This window comes from Hyperolius riggenbachi, chromosome 2, assembly GCF_040937935.1.
Source record: "Hyperolius riggenbachi isolate aHypRig1 chromosome 2, aHypRig1.pri, whole genome shotgun sequence".
In the NCBI taxonomy this organism is placed as follows: Eukaryota; Metazoa; Chordata; class Amphibia; order Anura; family Hyperoliidae; genus Hyperolius; species Hyperolius riggenbachi.
This window is the reverse complement of record NC_090647.1, coordinates 448,113,697-448,129,091: the sequence shown is the minus strand read 5'-3', so window position 1 is coordinate 448,129,091 and position 15,395 is coordinate 448,113,697. Positions and strand designations below refer to the sequence as shown.

At 42.3% G+C, this 15,395-nt stretch overlaps 1 long non-coding RNA gene across 1 annotated transcript; it reads right to left on the bottom strand.

Annotated features, from left to right (window-relative positions):
* Positions 1-1,326: 1,326 nt before the first annotated feature.
* On the bottom strand, positions 1,327-13,192 carry LOC137544648 (uncharacterized). The gene is made up of 3 exons (XR_011025916.1): positions 13,129-13,192; positions 6,704-6,826; positions 1,327-1,410 (listed from the first exon to the last, which is right to left on the bottom strand). It is a non-coding gene; the product is annotated as an uncharacterized lncRNA (long non-coding RNA).
* Positions 13,193-15,395: the final 2,203 nt, after the last annotated feature.

Sequence of the window (15,395 nt, the reverse complement as noted above, 5' to 3'; positions counted from 1 at the left end):
AGCCCTGCACATTCCACACAATCAATCCTTAGCCCGACAAACAGGACAGAGGAAAGATACATTGATTTATTACAGAGACAGTGCAGTTAGGAAAGACTGCAGTAAGCCAGAGCAGATTAGAACAGGCATAGGAACTTATAGGATAGAAGAACTAAGGCTGAAAAATTTGTTACAGAGTCTCTTTAAGCCATTGTTTGCCTTCGTTTGCAAAATGACCCACTGGCAACCCCAGCCCAAATGAAAAAAGAAAACATTTCGCCTTTTATTTGAGTGTAAGCCTCATTTTAAATCTTTCAAAAAATGTACCTAACCCTAACTGATATGTCTAAGCTTACTGTATCCTGACCCATACATTAACCTCCCGAATCGGTTTGTTGGTGTGGATGTGCGCCATTCATTTCATATATGGCAATGCATTGGCTGTCAAAAAAAGTGTATGCCGTTGCATTATAACAAGGCAAGCCCAACCACAGTGGGTATATGTGCCAGAGTCCAAACAAAAACAAGCCAATTCATCATGGGATCAAACATTCAGAATTTGCCTGCTCATTCCTGTCACTTACATGGCTGCTGTTTACACTTCATACTTTGAATTTCAGCCCTGAAAGCTAATGGGAGTCTATTTAAAACAAAACAAAACAGATAATTACCTAAGGAGAGGAAAGGCTCTGGGTCCAGTAGAGCCTTCCCTCTTTACTCCCGGTGCCTTCGTTGCAGCAGGAGATCCTCCGTTTAAATCACCTGGAAGTCTTCAGGAGCCTGACTAAATTAGTGAAATACTGCTCTCTCTGCCACTGAAGGGAGGCTTCAGAAGTCTTTGGGGAGCCCAAGTCCTCCCACAGAAAATGGGCTCTGGTGTGAAAGAGCTTTTAGTAAAGTTTAAGTAACTAGCATGTGTAAAAAGAATAGCTAGAAAGTGTGTAAGACAAGTATTAGCATAATTATGTTATTTTGAGACAACTTACCTTGCATTTTTTTACTTCCCTGGGAAACAGAGGGCATTTTATTGATACGTTATGGAAACTTAGAGGAAACATTATTGAATCAAGACCTATAATCTAAACATTACAATAAGGCTAACAATCCTGCAGGCTATTCATTGTCAGCTTATAAAGTAGAGAACGTACAGCTGTGTCCACTGTTTAAAAATATATGCATTCCTTCTGTCATTATACCAGCTGCAAATGTCCAGCACTAGTCACATATTCATCTACACACACACTTCCACATGTTTCTACACACACACTTCCACATGTTGTATATTTAATTGTAGTTCATACTAGTAGCAGATTTACACAAAACACAACACACACTGTAAACATAATAGTCCTTTAATGCTGCTGTAACATACAAGCGCTCCACGAGTCACTTTGTAATTTATGATTCTCATTTATCCTGGTCATGATATGTCTAAAGAAAATGCAAAGAACTTTCAGTATGACATTCTGTTTTGTCTAATTGCAGACTTTTAGTCACTAGTGCAAGCAACTTCTTCAGCTGAAATGAGAATGAAAGAAATAATAACCAGATATTTATATGCAGATATACTGTAGATTCCTTACTCTAAAGCCTGATTGAAACTCATTATGCACATGTCAGTTGTTCAGTTTGCCTGGTAAAGATGCACAGTATTCTCTTGATGACGGCGGAAGGCCGAAACCTTGGTCGGAACAGGAGAATGGGCATTTCTTCCTGTAACGCCAGTAGTGGCAGTAGATTTTAGGTGCATTTTACTCCGGGGTTAGTGCAATATCTTACATGCAACTCCATGCAAACAGGGGGCCTATGACAGCCGATCGCCATGATTGGCTGGCTGCAGGGAGGGAGAAAGGGGGGGGGGGGGGGGATAAATAAATAGGTATGTTTATTAAACAATAAATAACAAAAATATTTATAAAAAAAAATAAACACAGGGGGAGTGATCAGACCCCCACCAACAGAGAGCTCTGTTGGTGGGGTGAAAAGGGGGAGGAAGTCTCTTGTGTGCTGTGTTGTGCGGCCGTTCAGCTTGGCCTTAAAGCTGCAGTGGCCTATTTTAAAAAAATGGCCTGGTCTTTACGGGGGTTTAACACTGTGGTCCTCAAGAGGTTAAAGGGGTACCTCCCTGTGCAATGAAGTAAGAGCCTGATTATGGTTTTTATGCTTGGGAGGTGGTGACCACATCACTCTGTTTTGTGAGCACTGGGTGACTGTAGGCACTACAGAGGAGAGTGTACACGGTTCATGAACTGTCGGGATATACTTATCTTCCAAAGATGCACAGTATACTGTTTTAAAGGGTAGCTAAAGTGGAATGAAAGTGGCCTGTTTAACTTACTTGGGGCTTCATGCACCCTCCTGCAGTCCTCCTGGTCCCTTGCAGTTGTTTAGCAGCAGTGCCCTTCTGAAAGCTGGACAGCTGAGACAGTTATGGTCTACTGCACAAGTGCGGCCAAGCACCTCATCAATTGCGCTCCCAAGGCCAGAAGCATTTGGCGCATGCACAGTTGCAATTTTTACGAACTGTGAATGGGAGCACAATCAGGAGGCACATGGCCCAGAGCCCCTCAGCAGCTTTCAGATGGGCACAGCTGCTAACTGGAACACAGCAGAATGACTGTGAGGAACCAGAAGGATTGCAAGGGGCTGTAAGAAGTCCCAGATATGTCAAACAATAGGTTTCCTGTAATGTTAAAGCACTGTATGTTATTGGTAAATGATGTTTAGTGCCCCCTCTAGGAGAAATATTTTTTGCTATAGGCAAAGCATATGCTAGAACAGGAAATGGGTGTCAAGCAGCTGTGCTACCAATTTATAGAACAGCTATGGCTTGTTGGAACAATGGGAACAGCCTACAGAAGGCTATTTTGTCCTTCATTGGTGCAAGATATAGATTGGTTTTTGACTGTGGTAGGACTCCTCCGCAGGCCATGACTGGTGTACCACTTTGGGCCAGGAAGTCGACTTTCCAATGAAGCCATCTGAATCATGTTATTTAGGTGCAAAAATCTAGAGGGCAGTGTATGTGACCGTCTAAATAGCAGAGCACTCACAGCAAAGCCCAATCACCTTACCTAGTCAAGCTCTGGAAGTCCTCTCCTCTTCATTGCAGCCTATGACTGTTCAGAAACATCTCTCTGTATGGTCTCAATGTATATCACATCACATTTGGAGCCTAGGGTAGAAAGCTTCTGAACAGTGATAGGCTGCAGGTAAGAAGAGGAGAGGACCACAGATATGCCTGTCTTCTTTGAATTGGTATACGTATTCCACCAGAAACTTATTACACTGGCTGGTTTGTATAAGAACATAAAAACATGGTAATAATGTGAAGAATAATGTTTGCTAATATCATGGCAAGGCACAGAGTGGAGACAAAGGGGGTGTTTTTTCTTTGAACTAACGTGAATTTCACTTTAACAGTAGGGTTGAAATGTAAGAAACGATTTAGAATGTTCCACTTGAACACTATTATGCATTGCCGACTGTAAATATTTACTTACTTGGTCTCCAAGGCAATGCCAAGTACGATCGTTTTTAGTACAACACCTGGCAAACGTTCTCTTTGGTTCTATTTTTAGAAAAGCAGCAGAAGATTTCATTTCTCCTATGGTGCTAACAACCAAGGATAATTTAGCAGACAAGCCTACGTCTGAGCAGCTGTCTGCTATTTCTGGTCAGCAGACACTACAACTAAGCAAATGACGTAGGAATGGGAAGACCCCATATGGTGTGTTCAGGTACTAGACCGGAACACAGACTAGGCCTAATGCCACTGTCACACCAATATGATGACGAGCACTTTTGCTTAAGGACCAACTCCAAGGTAAAGAAAAATAGTTTTGTTTCGTGTAAATAGAGGGCAGTAACCTCTTTTTCATTTTCTTTTTGCTTTCAGTTTCTACATATGGGAAAATTAACCTTAAACCCTCTTCTGACACATAAGGGCTGATTTATAAAATGTATTTCATGAATCATCTCATATTATGTATTTTACACCTCAACTATATGGAGAGATAAATCATGAGGTAAACCGATAAGGAGGTGTGCTACAGTACAAGGATTTTTGCACTTTTTAGTTTATGTAAATGAAAAGTGCACAAAGACTTAAAGAGGAACTTTACTGAAAAATAGTAGCGGGGGGACAAAATGAATCAATACATTGCTAAGTGAGAAGTCAGAAAATAGAGGAAAGATACAGAAATGATTGATATTCGCCATGTAATTTGTTCATGTTGTTTGATCAACAATGAGCCTGCAAGTCCTCATCTTTACTACTGGTAGGCAAGAAAAAAACTAGACAGCACCAACTGCCATTATCTATAACCATATTTACTAACATTGCAATAGGCTAAAAAGTTGTTTTTTTATTGTTAAACATATACACAGAGGGAGATACTGGATGCTTCGAAGGTGGAAACAACCATTATTTCCCAAAATCCCACAATGCAACAAGGTTCTCAGAAAGGTAACCGTCATGACCAGGGTCATGACATCACACCGTGGGAGGCGTTTCACCACAATATCAGCCAGCCAGACCCCCCCCCCCCCCCCCCCGATGATCTATTCAAGAAAGGGTAAAGATTTCGAATGAGGGGGTATCAGCTACTGATGGGGATGAAGTTTAATCCTAGGTTAAGGTTCCTCTTTAACTACTCTGAGACCGCTCCACGCCATTGGGCGTGTCCTCTTGCGGCAGCCCCTGTACCGCCTAACGCCAATTGGCGTCAGGTCCTGGGGCCGGCTACTGAAGGAGATCGCACGCAGGGTGCGAGCGCATCTCCTTCTCGGGGGGGCGGAGCTTCTCCTCCTCTTCAGTCTCTGAGCGGCTATTGCCGTTCGGGAGACTGTTAGACGGCATGATCTCCGTCTATTTACACAGTGCAGCGCTGCGATCAGCATAAATATTGCTAAAAAAAAAACTAAAGGGGGGGGCATCAGACCCCACTAACAGAGAGCTGTGTTGGTGGGGAGAAAAGCGGGGGGCAATCACTCGTGTGCTGTGTTGTTCGGCCCTGCAGCTTGGCCTTAAAGCTGCAGTGGCCAATTATGAAACGAACAGCCTGGTCTTTAGTGGTGTTTACCACTGTGCTCCTCAAGTGGTTAAAGCAAACCTGTGAAGTCCGGGTGTGGGGGGAAAGGAGGACTAGATAAGTAACTCGATAGAGAGAAGACTCTGGATCCTTCATCATTAAGACTGACACACAGTCCTGCATGTGGATACATTGCACAGCGGTGACGGGAGACAGACATCTGGGATGCTGGTGCACACAGCGAGGAAATAACGGAGCCATGCTTACCGCTAACAACCGAGGAGTTGCAAGTTGCACATCAGTGGTTAAAGACCCGTGAGTCATACCACCTTATCTAGGACATTGCAGTTTCTGAGCTTGAAGCGGGAATGTGGCATTGAAATCTAGTCACAGTAGTGGGGAAAGAGATTACCATATTGTTGCCCTTACATAGCGTATTCCCTGATGGCGATCAAAGTGCTGGAGCTAAAGACTTGTGGCATTGGTGTCAGATTAATGACGTAGGTCAAGTGGATCACGGAATTGTTGTCCTGATTCAGGGTCCATCCTGAAAGCGATCACCATGCAGGTAGATAGGAAACAACAGTGTCCCATCAAACAGAAGTTACAAAGTGCAGCTTGTATGTGAGGCCTCAGTGGTGTGCGTCAGTGGTGGGTCCACACACAATCAACCCAATACGACAGCAACCACAATTTCCATAGGCAGGAGCTGGGTGATTGTGGTTAGCAGGTGCAAAAGTACTGTCAAAATTATTTAGACTTTTTTTTTTTGCTCACTGGTGACTTAAAAGGCATTTTATTGATAAATGTGAAAATATCATCTAGAAAACTTGGAGAAAAAGTTAATTGGATTTTACTTAAAATAACATAACAATTTTAGATAGTGCCTTGCTTACAAAAATGGCCAGAAATGGCCTTGGGTGAGGTCAAATGACTCTATATTCATTTAAATTAATTTGCATGTTCACTGTTCGTCATGAACTGCCCGCTTCATGTTCACTATGTGCACTACTGAATCACTGATGCTATTTTTTGAACCTTCAGAATCAGTAACAAGGCTGCAGATCAGGTTTTCCAAATTCACCCAGACTCCACTGTTGCGGGCATGTTTTATATGTTAGTGTTACTAATCAGTATGGTAGACAGGCAGCTGCTATCCTATATACTAACCAAGGTGGTAAGTATGCATGGACCATAGGCAGAAGCCTAGTGTGGGCGGTGGCTTAGTGCGGCGGCTGTGGTATGTACACTGGGTGCGATTCTTTTGAGATTCAGGAGTTTCCTGGTTTCTTTAAAAGACTGAAAAAAGAATAATGTCTTCACTTCAGGATTCATTTAAAGATCACTGAATAAAAGACAACACACCAGCTTCATGTTAAATGAAAAAGAAAGAACATCCAGTTAGTCATTTTGATGCACAACAGTAATTTACATTACAAGTGGATAGATTTTTATCTAAGCAGGCAGCAGTCAAACATTTTTTATGACTGAATTTTTGTGGCAGATTTTCCAAACTTAAAGTTCTATGTCAACTTAACTTAGCCAATAGTAGAGCAATATTTGCCAAGTTTAGCGATACATGGAGACTTCACTGTGGTAATGGACTTTTACAGTGAAACATTATGTACACATTACGTCCCATGGATAACAGTAACAAGTGCACAAAATACATTCAGACTACAGTGACTTACAGTTTTCTGATGACTTCCAAACTCCCCTGCAAAGGAGCACACATTGTACTCAGGAACACATTAACATCAGATTACATTTCTTCATGACTGACAGAACTTTAAGTTGAGATCCTTTCAAAAATCCTGAGACACAAAGAGAAGGAATTACTTCAGCTTCTGACAGATTTTTCTTGATACCCGTAAACTATTTATTAAAAAGCACGTTGTGTATATGAGTCTTATAAAGCATAGAGTGTCCTTTTATGTGTATGACCCCTGGCTAGCTATCTGACATTGGTTTTGCCTCATCCCTGGTACTGGTTATTGATTTTTGTTTTAAGGAGGCCACCAACGGGATCGATCCAAAAATCGATTAATTTTAATAATTCGATGGGATTGGTTAGAAGATTTGTGTCTGTTAGTGGTTCCAAGCGATCATTTCCGATCGTTCATGTGAATAATTGTTCGTAAACAATCTTTCACTGAATTGTATCGTTAGTGGCCACCTTTAGTGATATTGTGTGTGGCTCTCCTGACAAAGTGGTCACATTGACCATGCCACATGTGGAGCGTTCTCATACCTCCCTCTTTCCTTACTCGGTTGCTGCAGATCATCTACTTCTGGCGGACTCTGTCTTGGGGTATAGTATGTCAATTACCACTGTGTAATACCCATCCTGAACTATCATGCATTGCCCCATCATCATTCATATGTCTCTCTGTAACTGATTTGTTAGGAGCATATGAGCACTATCCCTTACTGAGTGCGCTTTCTTTGCACTTTAGTATTGTGTTTTAAGCATTTTTTATACTCACATGGTTGGCACCAGTACTTTGATATTAATTTACAGCCAATGTATGCACATATCCTATCAATGACAAACCTTTATAGAGGACTCATGACTGTGAAATAAACAAGAATGGAACTATATGTAGAGGTGCCCAATATCCTCACTGACAAAGGCAGATATACAGCACATAGTTTGGTTTTTAAAAGACATCTGTCCATCAAGTACAATCACAATAATATTTTTTTAAAAAGCATAAAATAAATAAACAAGTAAACAATAGGTACCTTTCTGTCCTCACCCTCACATATCACAGTTAATCCAGGGATAGGCAAAAACAAAAACCTTATAAAGCAGGGGTCTCAAACTCACGGCCCGCGGGCCATTTACATAGTTACATAGTTACATAGTTATTTTGGTTGAAAAAAGACATACGTCCATCGAGTTCAACCAGTATAAAGTACAACACCAGCCTGCTCCCTCACATATCCCTGTTGATCCAGAGGAAGGCGAAAAAACCCTTACAAGGCATGGTCCAATTAGCCCCTAAAGGGAAAAATTCCTTCCCGACTCCAGATGGCAATCAGATAAAATCCCTGGATCAACATCATTAGGCATTACCTAGTAATTGTAGCCATGGATGTCTTTCAACGCAAGGAAAGCATCTAAGCCCCCTTTAAATGCAGGTATAGAGTTTGCCATAACGACTTCCTGTGGCAATGCATTCCACATCTTAATCACTCTTACTGTAAAGAACCCTTTCCTAAATAAATGGCTAAAACATTTTTCCTCCATGCGCAGATCATGTCCTCTAGTCCTTTGAGAAGGCCTAGGGACAAAAAGCTCATCCGCCAAGGTATTATATTGCCCTCTGATGTATTTATACATGTTAATTAGATCCCCTCTAAGGCGTCTTTTCTCTAGACTAAATAAACCCAGTTTATCTAACCTTTCTCGATAAGTGAGACCTTCCATCCCACGCATCAATTTTGTTGCTCGTCTCTGCACCTGCTCTAAAACTGCAATATCTTTTTTGTAATGTGGTGCCCAGAACTGAATTCCATATTCCAGATGTGGCCTTACTAGAGAGTTAAACAGGGGCAATATTATGCTAGCATCTCGAGTTTTTATTTCCCTTTTAATGCATCCCAAAATTTTGTTAGCTTTAGCTGCAGCTGCTTGGCATTGAGTACGATTATTTAACTTGTTGTCAATGAGTACTCCTAAGTCCTTCTCCAAGTTTGATGTCCCCAACTGTATCCCATTTATTTTGTATGGTGCTAGACCATTAGTACGTCCAAAATGCATGACCTTACATTTGTCAACATTGAATTTCATCTGCCATGTATGTGCCCATATAGCCATCCTATCCAGATCCTGTTGCAATATGACACTATCTTCCTTTGAGTTAATGATTCTGCACAATTTTGTATCATCTGCAAAAATAGCAACATTGCTCACTACTGCATCTACTAGGTCATTAATAAATAAATTGAAGAGCACTGGACCCAGAACAGACCCCTGTGGGACCCCACTGCTAACAGTCTCCCATTTTGAGTATGATCCATTGACCACAACTCTTTGTTTTCTGTCCATTAGCCAGTTCCCTATCCATGAACACAGACTCTTCCCCAGTCCTTGCATCCTCAACTTTTGCACCAGACTTTTGTGGGGAACAGTGTCGAAGGCCTTTGCAAAGTCCAAGTATATCACATCTACAGCATTCCCAATATCCATATTAGCATTCACTACCTCATAAAAGCTGAGCATGTTAGTCAAACAGGACCTATCTTTAGTAAACCCATGTTGATGCTGAGAAATAAGATTATTTTCTACTATGAAGTCATGTATAGTATCTCTTAGTAACCCCTCAAATAGTTTGCATACAACTGATGTTAAACTTACAGGTCTATAATTTCCTGGATCAGATTTTTTGCCCTTCTTAAATAATGGGAAAACGTGGGCTGTACGCCAATCCACTGGGACTCTGCCAGTTGCAAGAGAGTCACAAAAGATAAGATAAAGGGGTTTATCTATAACTGAACTTAATTCCCTTAGGACCCGAGGATGCATGCCATCCGGGCCAGGTGCCTTGTCTATTTTTAATTTATTTAGTCTTGCCTTCACTTTTTCCTGCGTTAAGTATTTAATATTACAGTTAGAAGATTGAGACTCTTCCGCCTCTGTAGTTTGCAACAGTGCTGTTTCTTTTGTGAAGACAGAAGCAAAGAAAGCATTTAATAACTCTGCCTTACCTTGGTCATCCACCATTGAGTTCCCATCCTCATCCTTTAGGAGTCCTATACAGTCAACCTTTCTTTTTTTAGAGTTAATGTACTTGTAAAACTTTTTTGGGTTAGATTTGATATCCTTAGCGATTTGTTTTTCAGCTTCAATCTTTGCCTGCCTAATTTCTTTTTTACAATTTTTATTGCACTCCTTATAATTGCTTAGTGCAGCCTCGGTCCCCTCCTGTTTTAAGACCTTATAGGCATTCTTTTTCCTCTTCATTTTATCTTTAACCTTTCTATTCATCCATAGAGGCCTTTTTTTATTCCTAGACATTTTGTTTCCATATGGGATATACATACTACAGTATTGATTGAGTATAAGTTTAAAAGCTTGCCATTTCCCTTCAGTGTCTTCCCCTTGTAGTACATTATCCCAGTTCACCAAACTTAGTGCCTGCCTAATTTGAGTGAACTTTGCTTTTCTAAAGTTCATAGTTTTAGTGGTCCCGCTGCCCCGTGGCCTATCAGTCACCAGCTCAAACGTTATCATGTTGTGATCACTATTTCCCAAATGTTCTTGAACCTGCACATTTGATACATTATCTGGTCTATTAGAAATGATCAGATCCAGTAATGCATTCCCCCTAGTTGGTTCAGTTACCATTTGAGTCAAGTAATTGTCCTGTAGTGCTGCCAGAAATCTGCTGCTTTTACCAGAATGGGTAGCCTCAATACTCCAGTCAATGTCTGGAAAGTTGAAGTCGCCCATAATTATGACCTCATTTTTACCTGCAGCTTTTTCAATCTGCTGTAGTAATTGCAGTTCTGCAGCTTCATTAATAAGAGGTGGCCTGTAGCATACCCCAATAAGCAATTGGCAACTTTTATTTCCACCATGAATATTTACCCAAACGGACTCCACATCTTCGCAATCTTCCTCCATCTCATCGTTGAGGACAGCTGTAAGAGAATTCTTAACAAAGAGACAAACCCCTCCACCTTTTTTCCCTGTTCTATCCCTCCTAAACACATTGTATCCTTTTAAATTAGCTATCCAGTCATGGCTTTCATCCATCCATGTCTCGGTTATTCCCACAATGTCATAGCCTTTGTCATTCAGAATGAACTCTAGTTCGTCTATTTTATTTGCAAGGCTCCGAGCATTGGTTACCATGCACTTTATATTTTTACCACCACATTTACCAATTTTGTTTACATGAAATTGGCTACTTGAATTTTTACCAACCTCCTTAATCTTTACACTGTCCCCACCCCCCTCTCCACCCTCCATAATGATAGGTTCCCACTGTCTTTTTACCTCATCTTGTCTATGTATTGAGACTTTATCCTCCCGCCTCCCCCCAGATCCTAGTTTAAAATCTCCTCCAACCGTTTAGCCATCTTCTCCCCCAATGCAGCTGCACCCTCCCCATTAAGGTGCAGCCCATCCCTGCTGTAGAACCTGTAGCCGACTGCAAAGTCTGCCCAGTTCTCCAGGAACCCAAACCCTTCCTTCCTACACCAATTTCTCAGCCACTTATTTAACTCCCTAAGCTCCCTCTGTCTCTCAGATGTAGCACGTGGCACTGGCAGTATTTCAGAAAACACCACCTTGGAGGTCCTTGCTTTAAGTTTATCTCCAAGTACCTGAAAATCATTTTTGAGGACCTTCCATCTCCCACTAACTTTGTCATTGGTGCCAATGTGTACCATGACAGCCGGGTCTTCCCCAGCCCCACCCAGTAATCTGTCAATTCTTTCCGCTACATGCCGAACCCGAGCACCCGGGAGGCAACAGACTGTACGGCATTCGCGGTTTCTTCGACAGATTACCCTATCTGTGCGCCTAATAATTGAATCCCCTACCACCAGTACCTGTCTAGCCTTAGCTGCACTCCTATTCCCTTTCTCGTTACAGCAGTCTGCCCCTTGGTTGCTAAGGAGCACATCCTGCTGCAGCATTGCTACTCCTGAATCATCCTCCCCAATATTACGCAAACAAGCATACTTATTAGTGAGGGACAACTCGGGACTAGCCTCCCTGCCACTTTTTCCCCTACCCCTTCTAACTGTGACCCAACTAGCGGCTGCCTCTGCTTCTTGGTCCGGCTGTACTCCACCCTCCTCATCTTCAACGGTTCCATCCAGTGTCTGGATCGTGAGATCCAAGCTCTTCTCCATGTTGTGTATGCTTCTCAGTGTTGCGAGATGCTTATTTAGCTCTGCGACTTCCGCCTCTAACTGAGCAACACGCACACACCCAGGGCAACAGTAAACACCCTCAATCCGCTGATCAAGGCATGCATACATGTTGCAGGATGTACATTGTACAGCATAGTCCAACATGATGACTTTTGTGTGGGGAAAAATTATTTAAAGTAAACTGTGGTGGTAAAAGATGAAATGGGAGAGTGAGTGTAGCTGGGGAGGAGGAAAGGGAGAGTAAGTGAAGTTGGGGAGTGAGTGAAGAGGGGGGGGGGGAGGGGAGGAGTGGAGGTGGAGTGAGTGAAGTTGGGGTGGAGTCCTCAAAATTTAAAGACTACACCACAACGTGCCTAGCACATTCCAACCAATGCAAAAAAACACAATATTGATTGAAGTTTTTTTTTTTTTTTTGTCCTTACCTACTTCCTCTCACCACTCTCTTTGTGCCTGTGTTGTAACGCCTGTTTTTAACGCCTATGCCACTTGTGTCGCAGCCACTTAGTGAGCAAGCCACAGACTGAGCAAGCTCAGTACTGAGTCCTGAAGCTGACCAAATACCTCCTGTTGCAGCTAGACCCTCCCCCTAGCCAATTGCCTGCTGCAAAACAAACTAGAGGGAAAAGAAAAAAAAAATTGTACTTTTAAAAACTGACACTTGCTGTTTAATATCAGATGAACCACACAGACAATCCACCAGATATTGCAGCAGCAAAAAACAATATACAAACAGCAATGTAATATAATTAGTGCTCACAATTCCCAGCAGTGAAGTGAAGCAGCCCACCACCAAGATAGTGGCCCTCGATACAATATTTTGTGGCCCTCGCCGGCAAAAGCTTCCTTATAGTTCGTTTCAGTGCTCCCAAGTAATCCGCCGCATCCCCGCTGCTAAACGATCCAAATCGCCTGGGGGGCAATCTGCAGGCATTTCCTGGAAGGGGCAGAGCTTTCAGCTTCAGCTCTGCCCCTCCTGACGTCAATCGCCGCACGGATCGCCACCTCTCCCCGCCCCTCTCTGTGAAGGAAGAGTGAGAGGGGCGGGCAGAGGCGGCGATGCGCCGCGATTGTGAAATTCCTTATGCGGCCCAGCCTCATCCTGAGTTTGCCTCCTGCGGCCCCCAGGTAAATTGAGTTTGAGACTCCTGTTATAAAGCTTTGGCCAATTAACCTTTAAGTATACCACAATCTTAAAAAATCAAGGGAAGATAAGTGATCGACTTACCTCTAATAATTGAAGACAAATTAATTTAATATCATTGTCTCCTGCCTTGTCTCTAATTTTTTTTCTTAAGGGAAACATAAGCAATAAGAATGGAATAGTTAGTTTGTACTGGGAAATAGACTGATTTAGTTAGAGCCAATTTGAATTTTTTTTTACACAAAACTGCATGACACTTTCTTATTCCAGTGCAAATTCACCATATTTTGTATTGTTATTGATAAAAAGAAAAAGAGATACTCTGTTAGGTGGGTGGCTGCATGACAGTACAGTATGGTAGAGCGATCTCTATGGGAGGTTGAATTGGGTTAGCCTACCAGTGCCCACAAAAGTCAGTTTTATGTGTTTTTAGGGGGGTGGGATTTGTGATCTACTAGACACAGCTATATGGTGGGTTTTTGTATTTAAACAAATCTTTAGTAAGGCCATTTATTAAATGTATAACATACTGTAAGGCCTATGCAGTTTCGGAGTCATGGAGATCATGCATCTCCTATACCGTCTCATTGGTAAAAGCAATATTGGGCTAGAAAAGAGTTAATGGGGCGACAAAGTGGCGTTGCTGTCTTGTGTGTCCTTGTTAATAGAGGCTGCCAGCAGGAGGTTTAATAACGTGTAAGCTGAGACTCACCATTTATCTTGTTAAGAGCTCTTAACAAGAGATTGTTGAAGGCGTGGAAAGTGTTTATGGATTAAGGGCTTTTTGTCCACTCCTATAAGTTAACCTGCCATAATCTGACAGCCGTGCCCTGGGATTGTGAGTCTCCGCGTAGAGCTGCTCTGTACATGCTGCACTGTTTTACTTACATGGATGTAATTCCTTATGTCATACAAAAGCTATCCCTCTGTGAGCAACATTTTCAAACACATCCTTCAGTTTTTATTTCGTGACAGAAATGAGGTGCTCTCCAGCCTGAGCCACTTCAACAGAAGCTCATCAGCAACAAATCCAGGCGTTTCCCCCAAACATTTGATCAACTTAGCCCTCCCAACGTTTTCTCTGTCTGAAATACAGTTCGTGGAGGGCTGGTGGACATTTTTAAGTGTTTCTTCTTCAGCGCATTATGTATTCCAGACATTGCCTCAGTGAAGATCTTAATAAACATGTCTACATGAAGCACATATGGACACTGGTAAATTCCAACACGTGTGCTTCTATAAGCTTGGAACTTAAAAAGAGATTATCATTTGTTTAAACTGACCATGGGTGTTACTCTTTCTATGGATGCTGTTTAAAGCAGACATGTCTGGTTTGAATATTTCATTCAAAAGTCAGGTTGATGCAAGCTATGGAATGTTTTAATTTACTTTATGCTAAAAAACACAGCTATTTTCTGACCTTCCCTTCTCCATTCATTCATTTGGTCAGGCTCTCATCTAACAGTTGGCCAGTTGTGTGCCTTTTCGACATCTAAAGCCATTTTTGTTTTCTTGAAAAGCTTCTTCAAGTACATTTGCCTTTATATGACTCCATTTACACTTATACGGAGCCTGTAGTGACCTCAAATATTGTACTTACAGTTTTCCTTCTCCCATCCTCATTAGTATTGTAGTGGTATGATATCTCCTGTAATTTACATTTCTGTCCAGAAATCTGGCAGGCCAAAAGGACCTTATACAGATACATTACCAAACTTCTACTCCCAAGGGACATAAATCTCACAATCCTTCCCTCAGTGAGCGATCTTGCAGGCCAGTGAGGGGCAAGGGGAAGGATTTATAGTTCTTCATGGGAAGAAGCTGGCCTTTTGCCTAGGAATGAGCGAGAACACCTCTGGCAGTCTCATGATTTCCTCAAATTTCAGGTGGCTCTGCATATTCTCCCAAAAACACCTTCACAAAATGAATTGATGTCAAAGACATTAGTACCCCTACACTTGGGGGGGGGGGAGGGAGCATCAAGGGGGCTTTTGTTGAAGGGGACCACCAGATTCCATGAACCCCCTCAGGGCCACCACCTCCTCCAGGCCACCAGAGGTAGGAAGGCACCTCTTGTCCATGGATTGGACAAGGGCTCCAGAAGAGACTTTGCTGCCCCTTTCTTCCAGAGCCCCCCCCCCCATATAATGGATCGTGCAGACTGGTATAGCTCAGTGTGCAGAGCCCCATGGTGTCCTGGCATTGAATTCTGACCATACCACCCTGCATGGTGCAAAAAGGGATTAAAGAGGCTTAGGAAGTGAGGGGGCCTTACATCATTTTTCCCCAATTTTTTATGCCAATTATTATTATACTAGTGACTTAGCCCGTTTCAAAACAGGCTAGGTCTG